The sequence below is a fragment of the Arachis stenosperma genome, chromosome 9 (assembly GCF_014773155.1).
Source record: "Arachis stenosperma cultivar V10309 chromosome 9, arast.V10309.gnm1.PFL2, whole genome shotgun sequence".
In the NCBI taxonomy this organism is placed as follows: Eukaryota; Viridiplantae; Streptophyta; class Magnoliopsida; order Fabales; family Fabaceae; genus Arachis; species Arachis stenosperma.
The window spans coordinates 40,523,337-40,534,604 of NC_080385.1; positions in this window are offsets into that span (position 1 = coordinate 40,523,337).

The following is an 11,268-nucleotide window of genomic DNA, read 5'->3' on the forward strand; positions in this document are numbered from 1 at the left end:
TACGTAGATTATCGATTTCGCATCGTATAAATTGTATAAAAAAAAAGACAAGTTGAAAAAAAATTTCACTTTTTGCCCATTTTTTCGAATTGTTTGTCGTAAAGGAAATTCGAGCTATCTTATCGACATAAGTGTTTTAAATCGAAAAAGATTCCAACTATCTTTTTTTCAAAGCATTTTTTTATATTAACATGGTGGTAGAAAGAATACTATACTACGTCTAGATTTGAAACTGCCTATGCCTAGCTATGTTTTAACCATGGTAATGTTCCAAAATTGTTAGTTCATAGAGAATCAAAGTGGATTTAACAATCAATCACAAAATGCTATGGTTCTTAAATTTTTTTTCTTAGTTTATTAAAACTAGAATTTTTTTTCAAAATTAATTGGTGGGATCATGCAGTTTTTCATATTTATATATATATTAAAAAAAGGTGGAGTTGGTTCGAACCAACCTATTCTTGAAATAAACAACTCGCACATGCTCCCTTTCCAAAAAAAATTAATACACCGAGCACTACACTTAGATTTAATGAATTTATTACTAAAATATCGGTATTAAACCCGAAACTTCCAGCGAATGGCCAGTAACTCAAACAAAAGAAAGAATCGGTTATATTTTTCATATGATCTCATCTCCTATTCTATTATGGATAGACTAATTTTCTTTCTATGATTCCGAATTTTTTTATTTAAATTTTTTTAATAATATTTATATATTAGTGGTCGATCAAATGGATTACAAAATTTCCCATAAAAATCATATTTTCAGCTATTTTTTTTTCAATTGCAAAATTTCTAGTTGTTTTATTTTAATAAATAAATACTTTCTGAAAAAGATTTTCCAACAATAATAAAAAGGGTGGCATTGTACTAAAGAGGGAAGGAATAAGGCAAGCAGTATGTTAATTTATCAACTTTACCTTAAAAGAGTCTTTCTCCTACGCTGTATTCTTGGACAAACGAAAAAAGAATTTTTTAGGTGAAATCAAAATAATATAATTCTAAAAAAGAAGAGCAGCAAATCAAGTATACGTAAAAAGAGATATATATTTTTATTTTTCTATTTTTTTTAGAGTTAAACAAAGGAATCCACAAATAAAAGTACTAATGTAACAACCAGCCCATAAATTGTTAACGCTTCCATAAATGCTAGACTAAGAAATAAAGTACCCCTTATATTTTTCTCTGCCTCTGGTTGTCGCGCAATTTCTTCTACTTCTTGCCTTGCAGCAGTGCCTTGACCAACCCTAAGTCCAATAGAAGCAAGTCCTACAATGAACTGATGAGCGGATAATTTATACGCTTTTTGGCATTGTTTTTAGGTAGTTTTTAGTGAGTTCAAGCTACTTTTAGGGATGTTTTCACTAGTTTTTATGTTAAATTCACATTTCTAGACTTTACTATGAGTTTGTGTGTTTTTCTGTGATTTCAGGTAATTTCTGGCTGAAATTGAGGGATTTGAGCAAAACTCTGAAAAAGGCTGACAAAAGGACTGCTGATGCTGTTGGATTCTGACCTCCCTGCACTCGAAGTGGATTTTCTGGAGCTACAGAACTCCAATTGGCGCGCTCTCAACGGCGTTGGAAAGTAGACATCTAGGGCTTTCCAGCAATATATAATAGTCCATACTTTGTTCAGAAATTGACGACATAACTTGGCGTTGAACGCCAAGTACATGCTGCTGTCTGGAGTTAAACGCCAGAAAAACGTCATGATCCGGAGTTGAACGCCCAAAACACGTCATAACTCGGAGTTCAACTCCAAGAGAAGCCTCAGCTCGTGGATTGATCAAGCTCAGCCCAAACATACACCAAGTGGGCCCCGGAAGTGGATTTATGCATCAATTACTTACTCATGTAAACCCTAGGAGCTAGTTTATTATAAATAGGATGATTTATCAATGTATTAGACATCTTTGGTCTCAGTTTTGTTTTATTCTTCATCCTAAGAGACTATTGATCACGTTTTAGGGGGCTGGCCATTCGGCCATGCCTGAACCTTTTGCTTATGTATTTTCAACGGTGGAGTTTCTGCACACCATAGATTAAGGGTGTGGAGCTCTGCTGTACCTCAAGTATTAATGCAATTCTATCTTCTTTTATTCAAATGCTATCTTAGTTTTATTCCAAGATATTCATTCGTACCCAAGAACATGATGAAGGTGATGAGTAAATAACCCTCATTATCATTCTCACTGATGATCGCGCGTGATTGACAACCACTTCCGTTCTACATGCAACAGAGCTTGAATGTGTATCTCTTAGATTCCCAAACAGAATCTTCGTGGTATAAGCTAGATAGATGGCGGCATTTATGAGGATCCGGAAAGTCTCACCTTGTCTGTGGTATTCCGAGTAGGATCCTGGGAATCCGGAAAGTCTAACCTTGTCTGTGGTATTCCGAGTAGGATTCCGGTAATGAATGACTGTGACGTGCTTCAAACTTGCAAGTGCTGGGCGTTAGTGACAGACGCAAAAGGATCAAGGAATTCTATTCCAGTAGGCGCGGGAACCAACCAGTGATTAGCCGTACTGTGACAGAGTGCGTGAGCATTAGTTTTCACTGCGAGGATGGGATGTAGCCATCAACCATGGGTGATGCCTCCAGACGATTAGCCGTGTGATTGACAACCGCATAGGATTATTTTCCCGAGAGGATTGAAAGTAGCCACCGCTGATGGTGAACCCCTATACAAAGCTTGCCATGGAAATGAGTAAGAAGGATTGAGTAGAAGCAGTAGAAGAGCAGGCGTCCGTGAGCCATACAGCATCTCCATGAACTTATCTGAAATTCCCACCAATGAAACTGCATAAGTCTTCTATCCCTTTTATTATTCCTTTTTATTTATTATTTATTCCAATAATCACAATTACCCTTTAATCTGCCTAACTGAGATTTGCAAGGTGACCATAGCTTGCTTCATACCAACAATCTCTGTGGATTCGACCCTTACTCACGTAAGGTTTATTACTTGGACGACCCAGTACACTTGCTGGTTAGTTGAACGGAGTTGTGAATTCAACAAGAGCCACAATTAGAACATTGATCACAAATGATACAAGCATGATCACAATTTCGTCCACCAAGTTTTTGGCGCCGTTGCCGGGGATTGTTCGAGTATGGACAACTGACGGTTCATTTTGTTGCTCAGATTAGGTAATTTTCTTTTCAAAAATCTTTTTCAAAATTTTTCTTTTTATTTTTCGTTTTTCAAAACTATATTTTTCGAAAAAAATTAATAAAAATCCAAAAAAAAATTAGAAAATCATAAAAATAAAAAATATTTTGTGTTTCTTGTTTGAGTCTTGAGTCAATTTTTAAGTTTGGTGTCAATTGCATGCTTTTTAAAATTTTTCTTGCATTTTTCGAAAATCTCATGCATTCATAGTGTTCTTCATGATCTTCAAGTTGTTCTTGACAAGTCTTCTTGTTTGATCTTGATGATTTCTTGTTTTGTATTGTTTGTTGTTTTTCATGTGCATTTTTGCATTCATATTTTCCAAGCATTAAAAATTTCTAAGTTTGGCGTCTTGCATATTTTCTTTGCATCAAAAATTTTTCAAAATCATGTTCTTGATGTTCATCATGATCTTCAAAGTGTTCTTGGTGTTCATCTTGACATTCATAGCATTCTTGCATGCATTCATTGTTTTGATCCAAAAATTTCATGCATTGAGTATTTTTGTTGTTTTTCTCTTTCATAATTAAAAATTCAAAAATAAAAAAATATCTTTTCCTAATTTTCCTCCAAATTTTCGAAATTTTGGGTTGACTTGGTCAAAAATTTTCAAAATTAGTTGTTTCTTACAAGTCAAGTCAAAATTTCAAATTTTAAAAATCTTATCTTTTCAAAATCTTTTTCAAAAATCATATCTTTTTCATTTTTTTCTATTTTTCGAAAATTTCAAAAATCTTTTTCAAAATATTTTCAAAATCTTTTTCTTATCTTTATATGTAATTTTCGAAAATTCACTGATAATTAATGTGATTGGTTAAAAAATTTGAAGTTTGTTACTTTCTTGTTAAGAAAGGTTCAATCTTTAAGTTCTGGAATCTTATCTTGTAGTTTCTTGTTAGTGAAGTAAGTAATTTCAAAAAAATTTTGAATTAAATCTTTTTATCTTTTACTTGATCTTTTTCAAAAATTTTATCTTTTTCAAAATTTGATTTCAAAATATCTTATCTAACTTCTTATCTTCTTATCTTTTACAATTTTGATTTCAAATCTTTTTCAATCAACTAACTAACTTTTTGTTTGTTTCTTATCTTTTTCAAAACCACCTAACTACTTTTCCCTCTTCTATTTTCGAAAATATCTCTCCCTTTTTTTCAAAAATTCTTTTTAATTAATTAATTGTTTCATGTTTTAATTTTAATTACAATTTATCTCTAATTTTCGAAAATCACTAACTCTTTTTCAAAATTATTTTCGAATTCTCCCTCCTCTTTTCTTCTTCTATTTAATTATTTAATTACTAACACTTTTCTTCACCTCTCTTCATCTAAAATCCGAACCTCCTTCTTCATTCTTCTACCCCTTCTTTTTCTACTAACATAAAGGAATCTCTATACTGTGACATAGAGGATTCCTCTTTTCTTTTCTTGTTTTCTTCTCCTTCATATGAGCAGGAACAGGGATAAAGGCACTCTTGTTGAAATTGATCCAGAACCTGAAAGGACTCTGAAGAGAAAATTAAGAGAAGCTAAATTAAATTATTCTAAAGGTAACCTTTCAGAAACATTAGAACAAGAGAAGGAGATGGCCGAAAATAATAATGATAATGCAAGGAGAATGCTTGGTGACTTCACAAAGCCAACGTCCAAGTTTGATGGAAGAAGCATCTCCATTCCTGCCATTGGAGCCAATAACTTTGAGCTGAAACCTCAGCTAGTTGCTTTAATGCAACAAAACTGCAAGTTTTATGGACTTCCATCTGAAGATCCTTATCAGTTTTTAACTGAATTCTTGCAGATCTGTGAGACTGTAAAGACGAATGGAGTTGATCCTGAAGTCTACAGACTCATGCTTTTTCCTTTTGCTGTAAGAGACAGAGCTAGAGTATGGTTGGATTCACAACCCAAGGATAGCCTGGACTCATGGGATAAGCTTGTCACTGCATTCTTGGATAAATTCTTTCCTCCTCAAAAGCTGAGCAAGCTGAGAGTGGATGTTCAAACCTTCAAACAAAAAGATGGTGAATCCCTCTATGAAGCTTGGGAAAGATACAAGCAGCTGACCAAAAGGTGTCCATCTGACATGTTTTCAGAATGGACCATATTAGATATATTCTATTATGGTCTCTCTGAATTTTCGAAAATGTCATTGGACCACTCTGCAGGTGGATCTATTCACCTGAAGAAAACACCTGGAGAGGCTCAAGAGCTCATTGACATGGTTGCAAACAACCAGTTCATGTATACTTCTGAGAGGAATTCCGTAAACAATGGGGTACCTCAGAAGAAAGGAGTTCTTGAAATTGATGCTCTGAATGCCATATTGGCTCAGAACAAAGTGTTGACTCAACAGGTCAACATGATCTCTCAAAATCTGAATGGATTGCAACATGCATCCAACAGTACTAGAGAGGCAGCTTCTGAAGAAGCTTATGATCCTGAAAACCCTGCCATGGCAGAGGTTAATTACTTAGGTGAACCTTATGGAAACACCTATAACTCATCATGGAGAAATCATCCAAATTTCTCCTGGAAGGATCAACAAAAACCTCAACAAGGTTTTAACAATGGTGGACGCAATAGGCTGAACAATAGTAAGCCATATCCATCATCTTCTCAGCAACAGACAGAGAACTCTGAACAAAACAATTCTAATTTAGCCAATATAGTCTCTGATCTGTCAAAGGCCACTTTCAGTTTCATGAATGAAACCAGATCCTCCATTAGAAATTTGGAGGCACAAGTAGGCCAGCTGAGTAAGGAAGTCATTGAAACTCCTCCCAGTATTCTCCCAAGCAATACAGAAGAGAATCCAAAAGGAGAGTGCAAGGCCATTGACATAGTCAATATGGCCGAATGCACAAGGGAGGAGGAGGACGAAAATCCTAGTGAGGAAGACCTCCTGGGACGTTCCTCAAGCAAGAAGGAGTTTCCTATTAAGGATCCTGAGGAATCTGAGGCTCATCTAGAGACCATAGAGATTCCATTTAATCTCCTTCTGCCATTCATGAGCTCTGAAGAATATTCATCCTCTGAAGAGAATGAAGATGTGACTGGAGAGCAAGTTGCTCAATACTTAGGAGCTATCATGAAACTGAATGCCAAGCTGTTTGGTAATGAGACTTGGGAAAGTGAACCTCCCTTGCTCATTAGTGAACTAGATACTTGGATTCAGAGAACTCTACCTCAAAAGAAACAAGATCCTGGCAAGTTCTTAATACCCTGTACCATAGGCACCATGATCTTTGAAAAAGCTCTATGTGATCTGGGGTCAGGGATAAATCTTATGCCACTCTCTGTAATGGAGAAGCTGGGACTCATTGAGGTACAACCTGCCTTGTTCTCATTACAATTGGCAGATAAGTCCATAAGACAAGCTTATGGAATAGTGGAGGACGTGCTAGTAAGGGTTGAAGGCCTTTACATCCCTACTGATTTCATAATCCTAGACACTAGGAAGGAAGATGATGAATGCATCATCCTAGGAAGACCTTTCCTAGCCACAGCAGGAGCTGTGATAGATGTCAACAGAGGTGAGTTAGTCCTTCAATTGAATGGGGACTACCTTGTGTTTAAGGCATATGGCCATCCCTCTGTGACAGAAGATAGTAAGCATGAAGAGCTTCTCTCAGTTCAAGGTCAAGAAGAACCCACAAAGTCAAACTCTAAGTTTGGTGTTGTGAGGCCACAACCAAACTCTAAGTTTGGTGTTCAAACCCCATATCCAAACTCTAAGTTTGGTGTTGGGACTACACACTAAATTGACCTGATCACCATGTGGCTCCATGAGAGCCACTGTCAAGCTATTGACATTAAAGAAGCGCTTGTTGGGAGACAACCCAATTTTATTTATCTAATTTTATTTTATTTTGTTTCCTTGTTATTTTTGTGTTTTATTAGGTACATGATCATGAGGAGTCACGAAAAAAATAAAAAAAATTAAAAACAGAGTCAAAAACAGAAGAAAAAAAATTTTTTACCCTGGAGGTAGCGCAGACTGGCGTTCAATGCCAGTAAGGTGCATCTGGCTGGCGTTCAACGCCAGAACAGAGCACCATTCTGGCGCTGAACGCCCAAAACAAGCAACAACCTGGCGTTAAACGCCAGGATGGTGCACAGAGAGGACAAACTGGCGCTGAACGCCAGAAACAAGCATGAAACTGGCGTTCAACGCCAGAAACATGCATTACATGGGCGTTGAACGCCCAGAACATGCACCAATGGGCGTTTGAACGCCAGAATGATGCATGAAGGCATTTTACATGCCTATCTAGTGCAGGGATGGAGTTCCTTGACACCTCAGGATCTGTGGACCCCACAGGATCACCTCAGGATCTGTGGACCCCACAGGATCCCCACTTAACATATTCCCACCTTACCTCCTAATCCTAGTTTTTGTGATGACTATTCCCCATGTCACAATTCCCAACATTCTTCACCACCTACATCTATCCACTCTTCCCCACACACCCCACCTACCTTTACAATTCAACTTCTCTTTCCCACCCAATCCCACCCATATAGCCGAATCCATCTCCTCTCACTCACCTCCATTTTCTTCTTCTTCTTCTTCTTCTTCTTCTCTTCTTTCTTCTCTTGCTCGAGGGCGAGCAATATTTTAAGTTTGGTGTGGTAAAAGCATAGCTTTTTTGCTTTTCCATTACCATTAAGGGCACCTAAGGCCAGAGAAACCTCAAAGGGAAGACAAAAGCTTCCACCTCTGAGTCATGGGAGATGGAAAGACTCATATAAACTGGAATAGCTCAGTTGGGTAGAACATGTGGCTGCAAATCAAGAGATCCCTGAGATACCTCAGGGGATAAGTTATCCTCCACAAAAATATTGGAAGCAACTAAGGGGAGGAACACAAAAATTACTAGGAATCATTTAACAGAAGCAAGGAAGAGACATAGAGGAGCTCAAAGAGCACCATTGGTTCTTCAAAAAGGCGCCACCCTCACTCAGGTGAATTCATTCCTTGATTCTTTATTTCTTTCTGTTTTCGGTTTTTAATTATTGTGTTTATCTATGTTTTGTGTCTTTTATTTCATGATCATTAGTGTGTAACCATGCCTTAAAGCTATGAATAAATTCCATTAATCCTTCACCTCTCTTAAAAGAAAAAATGTTTTAATTCAAAAGAACAAGAAGTACATAAATTTCGAAATTATTACTGAATTTAATTTAATTATATTGATGTGGTGACAATACTTTTTGTTTTCTGAATGAATGATTGAACAGTGCATATGTCTTTTGATATTGTTGTTTATGAGTGTTAAAATTGTTGGTTCTTGAAAGAATGATGAACAAAGAGAAATGTTATTGATGATCTGAAAAATCATGAAATTGATTCTTGAAGCAAGAAAAAGCAGTGAAAAAGAAAGCTTGTGAAAAAAAAAAAATTTAGCGGAAAAAAAAAGAAGGAGCAATAGAAAAAGCCAATAGCCCTTAAAACCAAAAGGCAAGGGTAAAAAGGATCCAAGGCTTTGAGCATCAATGGATAGGAGGGCCCAAGGAAATAAAATCCAGGCCTAAGCGGCTAAATCAAGCTGTCCCTAACCATGTGCTTGTGTCATGAAGGTCCAAGTAAAAAGCTTGAGACTAAGTGGTTAAAGTCGTGATCCAAGGCAAAAGAGTGTGCTTAAGAGCTCTGGACACCACTAACTGGGGACTTTAGCAAAGCTAAGTCACAATCTGAAAAGGTTCACCCAGTTATGTGTCTGTGGCATTTATGTATCCGGTGGTAATACGGGAAAACAAAGTGCTTAGGGCCACGGCCAAGACTCATTAGTATCTGTGTTCAAGAATCAACATGCTTAACTAGGAAAGTCAATAACACTATCCGAAATTCTAAGTTCCTAGAGAAGCCAATCATTCTAAACTTCAAAGGAAAAAGTGAGATGCCAAAACTGTTCAGAAGCAAAAAGCTACAAGTCCCGCTCATCTAATTATAATTAATATTCATTGATATTCTGGAATTTATAGTATATTCTCTTCTTTTTATCCTATTTGATTTTCAGTTGCTTGGGGACAAGCAACAATTTAAGTTTGGTGTTGTGATGAGCGGATAATTTATACGCTTTTTGGCATTGTTTTTAGGTAGTTTTTAGTGAGTTCAAGCTACTTTTAGGGATGTTTTCACTAGTTTTTATGTTAAATTCACATTTCTGGACTTTATTACGAGTTTGTGTGTTTTTCTGTAATTTCAGGTAATTTCTGGCTGAAATTGAGGGATTTGAGCAAAACTCTGAAAAAGGCTGACAAAAGGACTGCTGATGCTGTTGGATTCTGACCTCCCTGCACTCGAAGTGGATTTTCTGGAGCTACAGAACTCCAATTGGCGCGCTCTCAACGGCTTTGGAAAGTAGACATCCAGGGCTTTCCAGCAATATATAATAGTCCATACTTTGTTCGGAAATTGACGACGTAACTTGGCGTTGAACGCCAAGTACATGCTGCTGTCTGAAGTTAAACGCCAGAAAAACGTCATGATCCGGAGTTGAACGCCCAAAACACGTCATAACTCGGAGTTCAACTCCAAGAGAAGCCTCAGCTCGTGGATTGATCAAGCTCAGCCCAAACATACACCAAGTGGGCCCCGAAAGTGGATTTATGCATCAATTACTTACTCATGTAAACCCTAGGAGCTAGTTTATTATAAATAGGATGATTTATCAATGTATTAGACATCTTTGGTCTCAGTTTTGTTTTATTCTTCATCCTAAGAGACTATTGATCACGTTTTAGGGGGCTGGCCATTCGGCCATGCCTGAACCTTTTGCTTATGTATTTTCAACGGTGGAGTTTCTGCACACCATAGATTAAGGGTGTGGAGCTCTGCTGTACCTCAAGTATTAATGCAATTCTATCTTCTTTTATTCAAATGCTATCTTAGTTTTATTCCAAGATATTCATTCGTACCCAAGAACATGATGAAGGTGATGAGTAAATAACCCTCATTATCATTCTCACTGATGATCGCGCGTGATTGACAACCACTTCCGTTCTACATGCAACAGAGCTTGAATGTGTATCTCTTAGATTCCCAAACAGAATCTTCGTGGTATAAGCTAGATAGATGGCGGCATTTATGAGGATCCGGAAAGTCTCACCTTGTCTGTGGTATTCCGAGTAGGATCCTGGGAATCCGGAAAGTCTAACCTTGTCTGTGGTATTCCGAGTAGGATTCCGGTAATGAATGACTGTGACGTGCTTCAAACTTGCAAGTGCTGGGCGTTAGTGACAGACGCAAAAGGATCAAGGGATTCTATTCCAGTAGGCGCGGGAACCAACCAGTGATTAGCCGTACTGTGACAGAGTGCGTGAGCATTAGTTTTCACTGCGAGGATGGGATGTAGCCATCAACCATGGGTGATGCCTCCAGACGATTAGCCGTGTGATTGACAACCGCATAGGATTATTTTCCCGAGAGGATTGAAAGTAGCCACCGCTGATGGTGAACCCCTATACAAAGCTTGCCATGGAAAGGAGTAAGAAGGATTGAGTAGAAGCAGTAGAAGAGCAGGCGTCCGTGAGCCATACAGCATCTCCATGAACTTATCTGAAATTCCCACCAATGAAACTGCATAAGTCTTCTATCCCTTTTATTATTCCTTTTTATTTATTATTTATTCCAATAATCACAATTACCCTTTAATCTGCCTAACTGAGATTTGCAAGGTGACCATAGCTTGCTTCATACCAACAATCTCTGTGGATTCGACCCTTACTCACGTAAGGTTTATTACTTGGACGACCCAGTACACTTGCTGGTTAGTTGAACGGAGTTGTGAATTCAACAAGAGCCACAATTAGAACATTGATCACAAATGATACAAGCATGATCACAATTTCGTCCACCATGAACCCAGCAGCAACAACGGAAGCAGCAGCAATCAGTAGATTTATGATAAATTCCTCTCATCTAAAGAGGAAAAATGGTTAATGATACAAGCAACTAATTTTGACTTGAACTTTTTAATTAATAATAAAGATTTATTCAGCCAAAATAATTGAGAAAAAAATGAAAAAAAAGAAAGAATATTTATTGAACTGTTGGAACTACTTCGATATTCTCTATTTTTCTATTCC